Source organism: Oncorhynchus mykiss, chromosome 27, assembly GCF_013265735.2.
Source record: "Oncorhynchus mykiss isolate Arlee chromosome 27, USDA_OmykA_1.1, whole genome shotgun sequence".
NCBI classification, from domain to species: Eukaryota; Metazoa; Chordata; class Actinopteri; order Salmoniformes; family Salmonidae; genus Oncorhynchus; species Oncorhynchus mykiss.
In genome coordinates this window covers 5,975,426-5,988,235 of record NC_048591.1, presented here as the reverse complement: position 1 = coordinate 5,988,235, position 12,810 = coordinate 5,975,426, and the positions used below count along the sequence as shown (strand labels likewise).

The 12,810-nt window shown below is 44.0% G+C and overlaps 1 pseudogene; it reads right to left on the bottom strand.

Moving 5' to 3' along the window:
- LOC110507400 overlaps positions 1-12,810 on the bottom strand; it is a 33,187-nt pseudogene that overhangs the window by 4,948 nt on the left and 15,429 nt on the right.

Sequence of the window (12,810 nt, the reverse complement as noted above, 5' to 3'; positions counted from 1 at the left end):
AAAAGACACTCATGGAGGTGTCCACTGAAAGTTGACGAGCAACAACTGGGACGTAAAAGACACTCACCATGAGCGGGCCCGCTAAATTTGCCCATGAAGAGGCAAACAAAATAAAACCCCACACCAAACTTAGGCCGGAAGCAAACCAAAAAGTGGAGCAAAACGAAAACAGGGAAGATCCGAATAAGGATATGTTTATTTGGAGAGAAAAAAATAGGGAGTGCCAACTAAAAGGTGTTAACCCTCCACATCTCTCAAGCCAAGTGCAGTACTGGGCCAGCAGCTCTTAAATATCACTTGTGCCAGTACAGGTGAAACACCTGGTTAACAAGATGACAAGCCAGCACAGGTGTAAAACATACTGATTAATGAGGTGACACCATTAGGTGCGGCCATTGTGCTAACGTCCAACCTCGAAACATACATGGGAAAACCAAAGCCTGTAACAACTTCCCCCTTAAGACAACAAATATATCCTATATTTTTGTTGGACAAGTTTGCTCACAACCAACAGAAAACCACTTCCATATCACAACATGATCGACTTAAATGCGTCTCTACTTAAACAAGTCACCTTCTCCAATATAAACATGTTTCCTACTGGCTATCAATACTTAAATACAAGACCAATAAAAAAAAATTTAAAAAAAAAAAAAATATATATATATATATATATATATATATATATATATATATATATATATATATATATATATATATATATATATATATATATATAATTTTGAGAAACAGAGGTAAAATCACATGCATTTCTATTACTCTCATCCCCTTGGAATGAGCTCTACCAAAACAAATCTCCAAAACAGCAAAATGTGGAGTCAAATAAAATGTTGGCAAGGGCTACACACTGGCTAAATATAAAACGTATGGACTGCCTACCCTTGAAAGGCAATCAGCAACCAAGTTGTCTGATTTCAACAGGAAACTCCTGCAATATGAGACTCCGGCGAAGGAGTCGATGATTCACGGAGCTCGTCTTTTGCAACAAAACGACAGGGTTACAATCGGTATAGACCACCAGAGGTGTAGAGACCGATACATAAACCTTGAAGTGCTGAAGACCAGCTTCCCCAAGCGAGCGTCTTTTTTCAATTAGTCAAGTACTGTTTTTGATGTGAGGCCAATTGCTTTGAAAAAGGGTGCTCATTCTCCAGACCACGTAGCACAATGTGCATGAGCCTTTGAAACGTGGCTCCAGCATTTTGTAACCCAAACGGGAAAACAAACCATCAGCTGTGATAAAAGCAGACAGCTCTTTTGGTGTGCTCAGTTTAGGGGGACCTGCCAATATCCCTCCAGCAGATTGAACTTGCTAACGTACTTAGCAGCGCCAACACGGTCCACACAATCGTCGACTCTGGGCAAAGGGGAGGAGTCCGACTTAGTTGTCGGAAACAAAACCGCAGAGACCCATCTGCAATGCCGTGTTCAAACATAAAATCCGACTCACTGTGGAGTTTCTTCCTCTTTTCAGGATTTACTCGATAGGCATGTTGTTTGATTGGGGCAGAGTCCCCAATGTCAGTGTCATGCTCTGGCACACCTGAGAATAAACCCTGATATTCTAAAAGCAGTGCAACAATGTTGACTCTTTCCTCCAGAGACAAGTGTGCCAAAAAGACATCAAGGTTATCTAGAATCTGAGTTACTCAGCCATCCCACGGGCACAGGGTATATTGGGCTTTCCTCATGCTCTTGAGGAGGACTATAGTCAACAGTGACAGCCAGCAGTGGCAACAGGTAGAACATCACTACCGGTTTCCACCGACTTCTCACGCCGGATGGTAACGGGTGTAGTATGTTTTTAATATGTTGACATGACCCAGCCAGGGTTTCTTCCTGCGCTCCAGTGTGGCAATGTAGTAATCCAGATTGCCATTTTCTTTTTTACTATGGAGTTATGGCCTGAAAAGCAAGCTTGCACGTTGACCCCAGAATAGGAAACAAAACCAGAACTTAGTCACCCACACTGAAAGTGCAGTTTAGGGCCTTTCTATCACACCAAACTTTCATTTTCATTTGCGCCTTCTCCCAATTCTCACTGGCAAACTCACAGGCGAGGTGCAATCTGTATCAATAACTGCAACGTGCTCCAGCAAATTTGTTTTTGTGTTTAAGGTGTTGACTTGCAACAACCTCACTCGGAGTAAGCTCAAAGATTCCCAAACAACCTTCCGTGCTGCAAACAGCAAGAGGAACCCCTTCATCACAGTCTTTCTCAAACTCAAAGCACATGTCATTAAACGTCAGAGTGATGTACAATGTGAAACTGTACAGATGTGCGTTCTTCTACAGCTACAGTGGCTTGCGAAAGTATTCACCCCCCTTGGCATTTTTCCTATTTTGTTGCCTTACAACCTGGAATTAAAATGGATTTTTGGAGAGTTTGTATCATTTGATTTACACAATATGCCTACCACTTTGAAGATGCAAAATAGTTTTTATTGTGGAACAAACAAGAAACAAGACAAAAAAACTGAACTTGAGCGTGCAGAACTATTCACCCCCCCAAAAGTCAATACTTTGTAGAGCCACCTTTTGCAGCTGCAAGTCTCTTGGGGTACGCTTGGCACAGCTGGCCACTGGGATTTTTGCCCATTCTGCAAGGCAAAACTGCTCCATCTCCTTCAAGTTGGATGGGTTCTGCTGGTGTACAGCAATCTTTAAGTCATACCACAGATTCTCAATTGAATTGAGGCCTGGGCTTTGACTAGACCATTCTAAGACATTTAAATGTTTCCCCTTAAACTACTCAAGTGTTGCTTTAGCAGTATGCTTAGGGTCATTGTCCTGCTGGAAGGTGAACCTCCATCCCAGTCTCAAATCTCTGGAAGACAAACAGGTTTCCCTCAAGAATTTCCCTGTACTTAGCACCATCCATCATTCCTTTAATTCTGACCAGTTTCCTCATCCCTGCCGATGAAAAACATCCCCACAGCATGATGCTGCCACCACCATGGTGGGATCGGGGTGATGAGAGGTGTTGAGTTTGCGCCAGACATAGCGTTTTCCTTGATGGCCAAAAAGCTACATTTCTGTCTCATCTGACCAGAGTGAGTACCTTCTTCCATATGTTTGGAGAGTCTCCCACATGCCTTTTGGCAAACACCATTTTTTCTTTAAGCAATGGCTTTTTTTCTGGACGCTCTTCTGTAAAACCCAGCTCTGTGGAGTGTACGGCTTAAAGTGGTCCTATGGACAGATACTCCGATCTCCGCTGTGGAGCTTTGCAGCTCCTTCAGGGTTATCTTTGGTCTCTTTTGTTGCCTCTCTGATTAATGCCCTCCTTGCCTGCTCCCTGAGTTTTGGTGGGCGGCCCTATCTTGGCAGGTTTATTGTGGTGCCATATTCTTTCGATTTTTTAATAATGGATTTAATGGTGTTCTGTGGGATGTTCAACGTTTATAACCCAACCCTGATCTGTACTTCTCCACAGCTTTGTCCTTAACCTGTTTGGAGAGCTCCTTGGTCTTCATGGTGCCGCTTGCATGGTGGTGTTGCAGACTCTGGGGCCTTTCAGATCAGGTGTATATATACTGAGATCATCTGACAGACCATGTGACACTTAGATTGCACACAGGTGGACTTTATTTAACTAATTATGTGACTTCTGAAGGTAATTGGTTGCACCAGATCTTATTTAGGGGCTTCATAGCAAAGGGGGTGAATACATACGCACGGACCACTTTTCCGTATTTCATTTCAAGTTATTTTTTAAATTTCACTTCACCAATTTGGACTATTTTGTGTATGTCCATTACATGAAATCCAAATAAAAATATATTTAAATTACAGGTTGTAATGCAACAAAATAGGAAAAACTCCAAGGAGATGAATACTTTTGCAAGGCACTGTAAGCTATATATAACAGAGGTGACACCCATTCGATGTGGCCAATATTCTAATGAGCTAACATCCAACCTCGCTGATCTAGGATCAGATTAGCCTTTTAGATCATAATCAATAAGATTATATGGACGGATCCTAGATCAGCAGATCTACTCTGAATATGCTTTGTGGATACGGGTCCTAGCAAGAAAAACAAAGCCAGTGAGATGTAAGGGGAAACGCTGTGACAACTGGCCAAATAAAAGGATACTTCCTCTCCAAAGATGAGCTGTCTGCATGTCTCCAGTGGCAGCTGGTAGTCTTTCTCCAGAACTGAGAGAGAGGGAGAGAGGGGAGGGGTGAACAAGGCAGAGGATTGTAATGGTATACTAGCTATGAGGTTTTGCCTAGAAAAGTAATCTGTTTCCCCCCAAAAATTTGTCTCTTACTACTCTGCTCCCACCTACTGGCTTTTACTGGTACTGCTGTGTACGAATATTCCCCAGCAACATACAATAGTGGTAGCCTTCATTGCAGCAGTTTAAAGAGTTCTGCAACATGGTTTGACTAAATTAACATATCACCTTGTAATGACAACCCGAGTTCATTAAACCCCCTAAGGTTGATGTCAACGGAAATCTAATTAGCATAATAACAACAAATCCCCATAGAAATCTGTCAGTTTAAGCTAGAGATAAATGTTTTTGCATTGGATGCGTCTCAATCCACCACATTCGCCTACGTCGCCCTTCCTCATCATCTGAGCCAATCTGACAACGTCTGTCTATAGCGTCCAATCAGTTTGGGCTGCCCAATAATATGACTCTCACGAACACATACATGGCGGTTGTTGTGCTCTAGGACGCCCACAGGCCACACAAGATTCATCGTTTAGCTGTTGTTTCATGTCGTGAATCTGTTATTCAACGTGTTTGTATTGAACAATAGCAGTAAGGCCAAAAAAATATCTATATTTTTTCATTTTGAATATATTTTTGGGATACTTCAAGGGGTCTTAAACCCTCCTCCGGATTAGACAGGGCTTAGACTCTTATGGGTTCATTAATGATCTAACCTGAGTTAACCAGCTTCATGAACTCCTTAGCATTCAGCTTGTCATCCTGCCAGGGAGAGAGAACAGGAGGTTAAGACTGTCTAAGGGAGACATTTATCTTCTATGATTGAGTTATATTTAGAGATGAGAGAATTCCTACCGGCCCCGCCACCTCATCAAAGGTCTTCTGTACTCTCTTGCGATCCTCTGGCAAGACTGGTGGCATTGACATGACCTGTGAAGGACACACACGCACAGACAGTTGGCTTGGTGAACTGGAGAGCAGGACTGCAGTAGAAGTAGACTTCAGTAAGGTTTAACTCACCATGAGGAAGCCAGTGGAGCAAGTGAAGTCTTGGGTCCTGGAATACAAGGAGGAGCACCATCAGTCTGTTACTAATTATCTTCATCATCATCATCATCATCCCCCCCTCTCCGTACCCCAGATTGTTGCCAGTCTTGGAGTAGACGCGGAGGAAGAATTCCGCAGGCACGTTGGGCCTGTAGGTGGAGGCCAGGATCACGTAGTTTCCCGGGTCCAGCCTCACCTTCCTCCACACAGCTCTACGGTGACAAAAGAAGAAGACAACCTCTATGGGAGTAAAAAAATGAATGAAAGTATATATGGAGGTCCTTTAATGTTTGTGTTTTTTGTATTTTTCTTTGTGTGTTTCCTATACTCCTGCCTTGATTGTAGTATCTGTGTAATTGCTTGGTCTTGTTATGCAGGGCTCTCTTGAAAGGGAGACATTGGTCTCAATGGGACTCCTCTGCCAAAATAAAGGCTCCAAAGAAAATCTAATAATAAGTGTATTGACTGTTTTCATAAAAATGTGACATATTTGCAGTAAAGACTGGCTACTGAAGTACCTGAGGGGCTGGTACTTCCCAGAGCGCCCCACAGGGTGCTGGTTAGAGAAGAAACTCTGGTCCAAACACAGGCCCTGGAGCTACGAGAGTGGGAGGGTAGAGGAGAGAGAAAAAGGCAGAGATAGAAAATATGGAGTAAAGGAGATGGTGGAGAGAGAGGGAGCAGCGACCATAGTTGGTCGATTTAAAAGTGGAGTCTAACTAAAGTAAATAGTTGTGTTTTTCAAATACTTTACTACAAAATACTCACCTCTGGAGGAACCTGCAGATACAGGAAAGACATCAGATTAACTGAAAATGTAGAACGTTCACATTCACAGCACATACAATTGACAACACATTCTCTCTCTCACCCTGTAGATGTGGAAGGCGATGTGGAGAAAGTTAATTTTATTCCTCTTTCTCCGGTCTTTCTGCAGTAGTTCCACCAGCACGGTGCACTGCTTTGCTTTCTTCTTCTGCTTCTCTGCCACCATCTTCTCCTCCGGGGTCATCTCTTCATCCTCATCTTCATCATCATCTTCTTCTTCCTTGTCCTGCTCGGCAAGGACAAGCTGGAACTGGGGATTCTTTCAGAAGGATCCTACGAGAGAGAGAGAGAGACAGAGGGATAGTTAGATAACGGGGGTAGAGAAAGGTTTGATGAAAAGGAAAGGAGTAAATGCCATTGGAACGAGCTGTTCTCCCTGTTCTCCCAGGGATCTGTTCTCCCTGGCAGACGGTATCGGAGCACGAGGTCTGATACCAACAGGCTCAGAGACCGTTTCTATCTACAAGCCATCAACACTTGAACTGGACTGACTACCTGCTCTGATTCTCCCGAACCTTAGCACACATGCACTCACCCACACACACAAAACACACATTCATGCTACACACAAATCACAACTGCTGCTACCAGACTCTTATTATACTGTTCAGTTTATCCACTTCCCCCCCCCATTCCTCCTTACCTGCAAGTAAGCATTTCATTGGCCAATGTATACCATGTGTATCCCGTACATATCACTCGTGAAACTTGAAACACACTCACGACGGTAACTACGACTGCCCCCTGCGGTGGAGCCCGATACCCAGGAGCCTTTGTGGGAGCTGAGTGTCCATGCAGAGGTGGGGGCGGCAGGGGAGTCGGGTGTGTCCCCGTCCACTATGGGTTCAGGGTTCACGCTACACAGCTCCACTGTGTCAAACAGCCTGTTGAAGTCCTCCACATTCATCCTGACACACAGAGAGGATACAGACTGTCAGAGTGTGTGTGTGTGTGTGTTATTTTTGTAGGTATGTTTGTGTCTACGTGTGTTTGTAATGCCAGAACCTACCAGAATTCTCCATCCTCACTCTTTTTCAGCTCAATCCTTTTCTTTTCAGCAGCATCCACATCGTCCCAGTCTTTACTCCTAATAAAAAAAAGAACTCGCTATTAACCATCAAGTATTCTCACAGCTTGCTAGAGCACTGTGAACTGCGGTGGCGCAATGGTCTGAGCATCACGAGTTCAATCGTTTAAAAAAACATTGTTTGCGAGTGCCAAGGAAGGCATACAGTGACGTTTTATGGACCCTTTGAAACGTTCCAACATCAAAGTCTATTTCTATTGACCATGCTGGGTGTAGCCCCAGCCTGTGTAACGACAAAATGAAACATGTGCACGCACGTACCTCGCACGCGCACACATACTCTTCCTTACTTGTCACTCCAGGGTCCAGAGTACTCCACAAAGCCCCAGGGATTCCTCAGCCTCAGCAACAAGGCCTCACCATCCGGCTTCTTCACCTGAACCACACACACACACAATGGTAACACTTCATTTGAAGGGGACCTTATTGCAGTGTAATAACACTATAAGAAGTATTGTAATCCATTGTGATTATTCATAGTTACATGTTGTTAGTACAGGATGTAAGTGGTGGTAATTGCAGTCTGTAATTACAGAGAAAGTTTGTTCCTACACTACATGACTGCTCATCTTACATCTCATTCCAAAATCATGGGCATTAATATGGAGTTGGTCCTCCATTTCCCCCATTTGCTGCCCCTCCCGCAGTTCGGCGTTCCAATTCATCCCAAAGGTGTTTGATGGCGTTGAGGTCAGGACTCTGTGCAAGCCAGTCATGTTCTTCCACACCAATCTCGACAAACCATTTATGTATGGACCTCGGTTTGTGCACGGGGGCATTGTCATGCTGAAACTGGAAAGGGCCTTCCCCAAACTGTTGCCACAAAGTTGGAAGCGCAGAATAGTCTAGAATGTCATTGTATGCTGTAGCATTAAGATTTCCCTTCACTCCAATTTGCATTCCACCTCAACAGATCCACAGATGATGCAATCTCTATTGCACTCAACACTGCCCTTTCCCACCTGGACAAAAGGACACCTATGTGAGAATGCTTTTCATTGACTACAGCTCAGCGTTCAACACCATTGTGCCCTCAAAGCTCATCACTAAGCTAAGGACCCTGGGACTAAACGCCTCCCTCTGCAACTGGATCCTGGACTTCCTGACGGGCCGCCCCCAGGTGGTAAGGATAGGGAACAACATATCAGGTGTCCACGCTGATCCTCAACACGGGGGTCCCTCAGGGGAGCGTGCTCAGTCCCCGCCTGTACTCCCTGTTTACTCATGACTGCATGGCCAAACACGACTCCAACAGCATCATCAAGTTTGCCGATGACACAAGTGGTAAGCCTGCAATGTTTGACTGTCTCGCTCTCCTTGAGCAAAGATCTACTCGTCTCGCACACATGATGACGCGCAAACACAGACGCACTAAAATGCCAATCCAATCTTGGCTGAAATTAATTTCCCATAGGGCCAACCGAGATGCGCAGTGGTCTAAGGCACTGCATCGCAGTGCTAGCTGCGCCACTAGAGATTCTGGGTTCGAATCCAGGCTCTGTCGCAGCCGGCCTAGACTGGGAGACCCATGGAGCGGCGTACAATTGGCCCAGCGTTGTCTTGGTTATGGGAGGGTTTGGCAGGCAGGAATGTCCTTGTCCCATCGCGCACTAGCGACTCCTGTGGCGGGCCGGGCGCAGTGCACGCTGACACAGTCGCCAGGTGTACGGTGTTTCCTCCGACACATTAGTGCGACTGGCTTCCGGGTTAAGTGGGCATTGTGTCAAGAAGCAGTGCAGCTTGGTTGGATTGTGTTTCTGAGGACGAACGGTTCTCGACCTTCGCCTCTCACAAGTTTGTACAGGAGTTGCAGCGATGAGACAAGACTGTAACTACTCCTACTCCAACATGAAAAAGGGGTCAAAAATATTTTATACATAAAAAAAAAATAATAATAATAATTTCCAAGACTTTCCCAAAATACACCCTTTTAAAATTCCATGACTTTCCTGGATTTTCATGACTACGAACTCTGTAGTATGAGGGCACTTTTAGGCAGGTCTGAAGCTGAAAAAGAAAGACAATTATTGCCTATTTTACACCAATTTTCTTGATTTAGGGATGACAGGTAGCCTTGAGGTTAGAGCATTGGGCCAGTAACCGAAAGGTTGCTGTTTCCAATCCCGGAGCCACCTAATGTCACGACTTCCACCCAAGGTGGCTCCTCTGCCTGTTCGGGCGGCGCTCGGCGTCTCCGGTCTACTAGCTGCCACCGATCCTTTTTCCTTTTCTTTTGGTTATGTCTGTTTTGTGTTTCACCTGGTTTCATTTAGGTTAATTTGGAGGGGGGGGGGGGGGGGGGGGGTATTTATCTCGACATTTAATTTGGGTTTTTTGTGCGGGATTGTTTTCATTTGACTGTCAGTTTGGGTTGCGTTTTCTCTAGTTCATGTTTAACATGTGTTTTATCCCTGGACTGTTTTTGAGTGGGGTGTCATGGCTACTGCTGTAGTCCGGTGTCCTGTGATTTTTGAGCTGGTTTATTAAACGCCCTTTTCATTCGGAACTTGTTTCTCCTGCGCCTGACTCCACACCCACATCTCCTTGGGGAGTGTTGACACCTAACCCTAATTGCTTCATGGACGCTATATAATAGCGACTCTGGCTGTGACGATTCTCCCTGAGGGTGTCTCAAGGAGAGTTGGAATATGCAAAAACACACTTGTGTGTAACTGGACAAATATTGGCAACCCCAAAATAACTTATTTTTATGAACTACTGAAAACACTACCTAGATTTGAATTTAGTTAAACTACCACCAAGCTACTGTAGTTACACTACTAGTTGAACTTCTCCCCGACACTGCTAGCTAGCTAGCAAACGTTAGCTGCGTTGTTTGGTAGGCCTACCAACTACGCTATACAGAATATACTTTCCATCCTTGACAGCTAATGTTAGCTACCTAAAGCTGGTGAATAGTGCGGTACCCAAGGCAAGGGTATAACGTGAGACACACCTCTCATAATAACGTTAGCTAGCAAAAAATACATTTTAAAAAAGCTAGCTACTTGTGTCAACACAGAACCCTAGCTAGCTAGATTGTTAGTTTTAGCAAGCACCATTATTAGTATAATGCTAGCTAACGGGATAACACAACAACTAGGTACCCAGCCTAGCTATAGGCATTAACACTAAATGATAGAAATCATGATAATGATGGCTATTTGTAGAGTGTCTTTGGTACATTTTCATATATTCTTCTTCTCTACCACAGATTCCCACAAGGTCTCATACTCTAGGATGGGAAATGCTTACAAAAAACAAACAGAAGAAGACAGACTGTTACGGATACAGGTATCCTGTGTGTGTGTGTGTGTGTGTGTGTGTGTATCCTGTGTTTGCTCTCCTTCTCCCCTCACAGGTGAAAATCATTACTCCCCAATCGGTCAACAATCAATCATCAATCAGAAGACACCTGCTCCTGTTTCCTACCCTATCACAGTTCCTTTCCCTTGGTTTAAAAACCCCATCAGTTGTTTGCTCTAGAGCTCAATCTCTCTGTAAATGCCATGTCTGTAGGTCTCTGTGTTTCACTCTCTCTTTGTGTATTAACCTCTCTTTTGTTTGAGCACCTCCATATCACTTTGTCATCACCTGTGAGTATTGTTTTTGGTTATGGTGTTTGTGTTTGATTACTGGTGGGAAAAGGGGAAACCAAGACAAGTCGCCCATGGGCATACACTACCCGTAGGTAGACTTTGTTAAAAACACTAGTTAGAACTGGGCGGACCACCCACTGTATTTTTGGTTAGTTAGTTAGCTGTTGTTAAAGTAGGCTAGTCTAGCTTAGGTTTTTTTGAATACTTATTGTTTCTTTCCTTGGGTCCAGCTCAGCCCCTTTTCCTGCTCCCCCCATTTCCGTGTGTTTATTAATAAACCTTGAGTTTGACGGTAGATTTCAGTTGTCCTGGTTATTTCGTTCACACTTTTGCTTTGTCACAATTATAATTTGCATGAGTTATGTTACGGGTCTCATTACCATCCCCCCCTAGACTGTCGGGCCAAAAGGGATTCGTAACACAGACGTTGTCGATTTCCATTGTTACTTGTAATGTTAAAAAGAAGATGAAAAATACCATCCTTTTTTCTCTGAAATAGCTAGCGAGCTAACTCGGCTACACACCATTCACATTTGACTCATCGCTATTAAAATTGTTCATTTATGTTATTGAGTAGGTCTATACCTTTATTTTTAATTAATCAAATTATTAAAACAACAATAGAAATCCTTATTATTTTGTAAGAAATGTAAGGTATTTTTTACACGTTGCAATAAAGTTAACTAAAGTAGAAGCTCATATTTTGTTTGTTTTCACTTGGTAATGAGTGCTATGTAATTATAGGCAATTGCTCATAGGTAGCTTTTTATGTAGGTAACGTACTATGTAGGTACACAATAATTACAAGTAAGTAACCCTCAAGATACATTTAATTTGAACTATCTAAATCCTGTGTAACAGCTAGTAATTACATTGTACTTAGGCAGATATTACATGCACTCTGTGTTTATCCTCTCACTTGGATGTCGCTTCCAGAAGTTTTCAAATGACAGACGGGCTGTTAGGATAGGGAATGTACTTCACAAGTACACATTCATTACAAGTAAGTTAAGTTATCCTCAAGATACACTTCATTTTAACTAGCTAAATCCTGTGTAACACCTAGTAATTACATTACACTCTGTGGTGTACTAGTGGGTTTATTCTCCAACTTGGATGGCAAGGAGGTTAATCTTTTACACATTATAAGTAATATCTTTATTATGACCTTGGATGACACCCGTATGGTAGTCAATGAGGTTCACCTATATGTGCGGCTTTGGAAAACCTATCCACAACCGTAAGGGCCGAAGCAGGGACGAACATCCGGCTAGAACCGAGTAAATAACAGAGCACAACGAGCCTGCCTTGAGTTGAGGCATTTGGCGGTACGAAGATATTCTAGATTCTTATGGTCGGTCCATACTAACAATGGGTGATCCGCCCCTTTAAGCCAGTGCCCCCACTCCTCAAGGGCCACCTTGACTGCAAGAAGTTCCCAACTACCAATGTCATAGTTTCTCTCAGCGGAATTAAGGCGATGGGACAGGAAAGCGCAGGGATACAACTTTTTGTCCAGGGTAGAACGGCCTCTACTCCAACGTCCAAAGCGTCGACCTCCACCACGAACTGACGGGACAGGTCCTGATGATGGATTAGGATGTGGGCAGTGGTGAAACTATAATTAAGACTCAGAAACGGCCAGTCAGCATCTGGGAACCACGTGAACGGAACCTTGGGAGAGGTGAGTGTAGAGAGGGGGGAGGCCAGGGTGCTGTAGCCCCAAATGAAGCGGCGGTAGAAATGTGCAGATCCCAGGAAACGCTGCAGCTGCACTCTGGATGTGGGTCGGGGCCAATCCACATCCTCTCTCACCTTGTCAGGATCCATCTGAAGGTTCCCTGCAGCGATGACGTATCCCAAAAAGGATATAGTGGAGAAATGGAGTTCACATTTCTCTGCTTTGGCAAACAAATGGTTCTCCAGGAGGCGCTGGAAGACTTGTCGGATGTGGAGGACATGCTCTTGAGTCGAAAGGGAAAAGACAAGAATGTCGTTGAGGTAGACAAACACAAACCGGTTTATCATGTCACGTTGACCA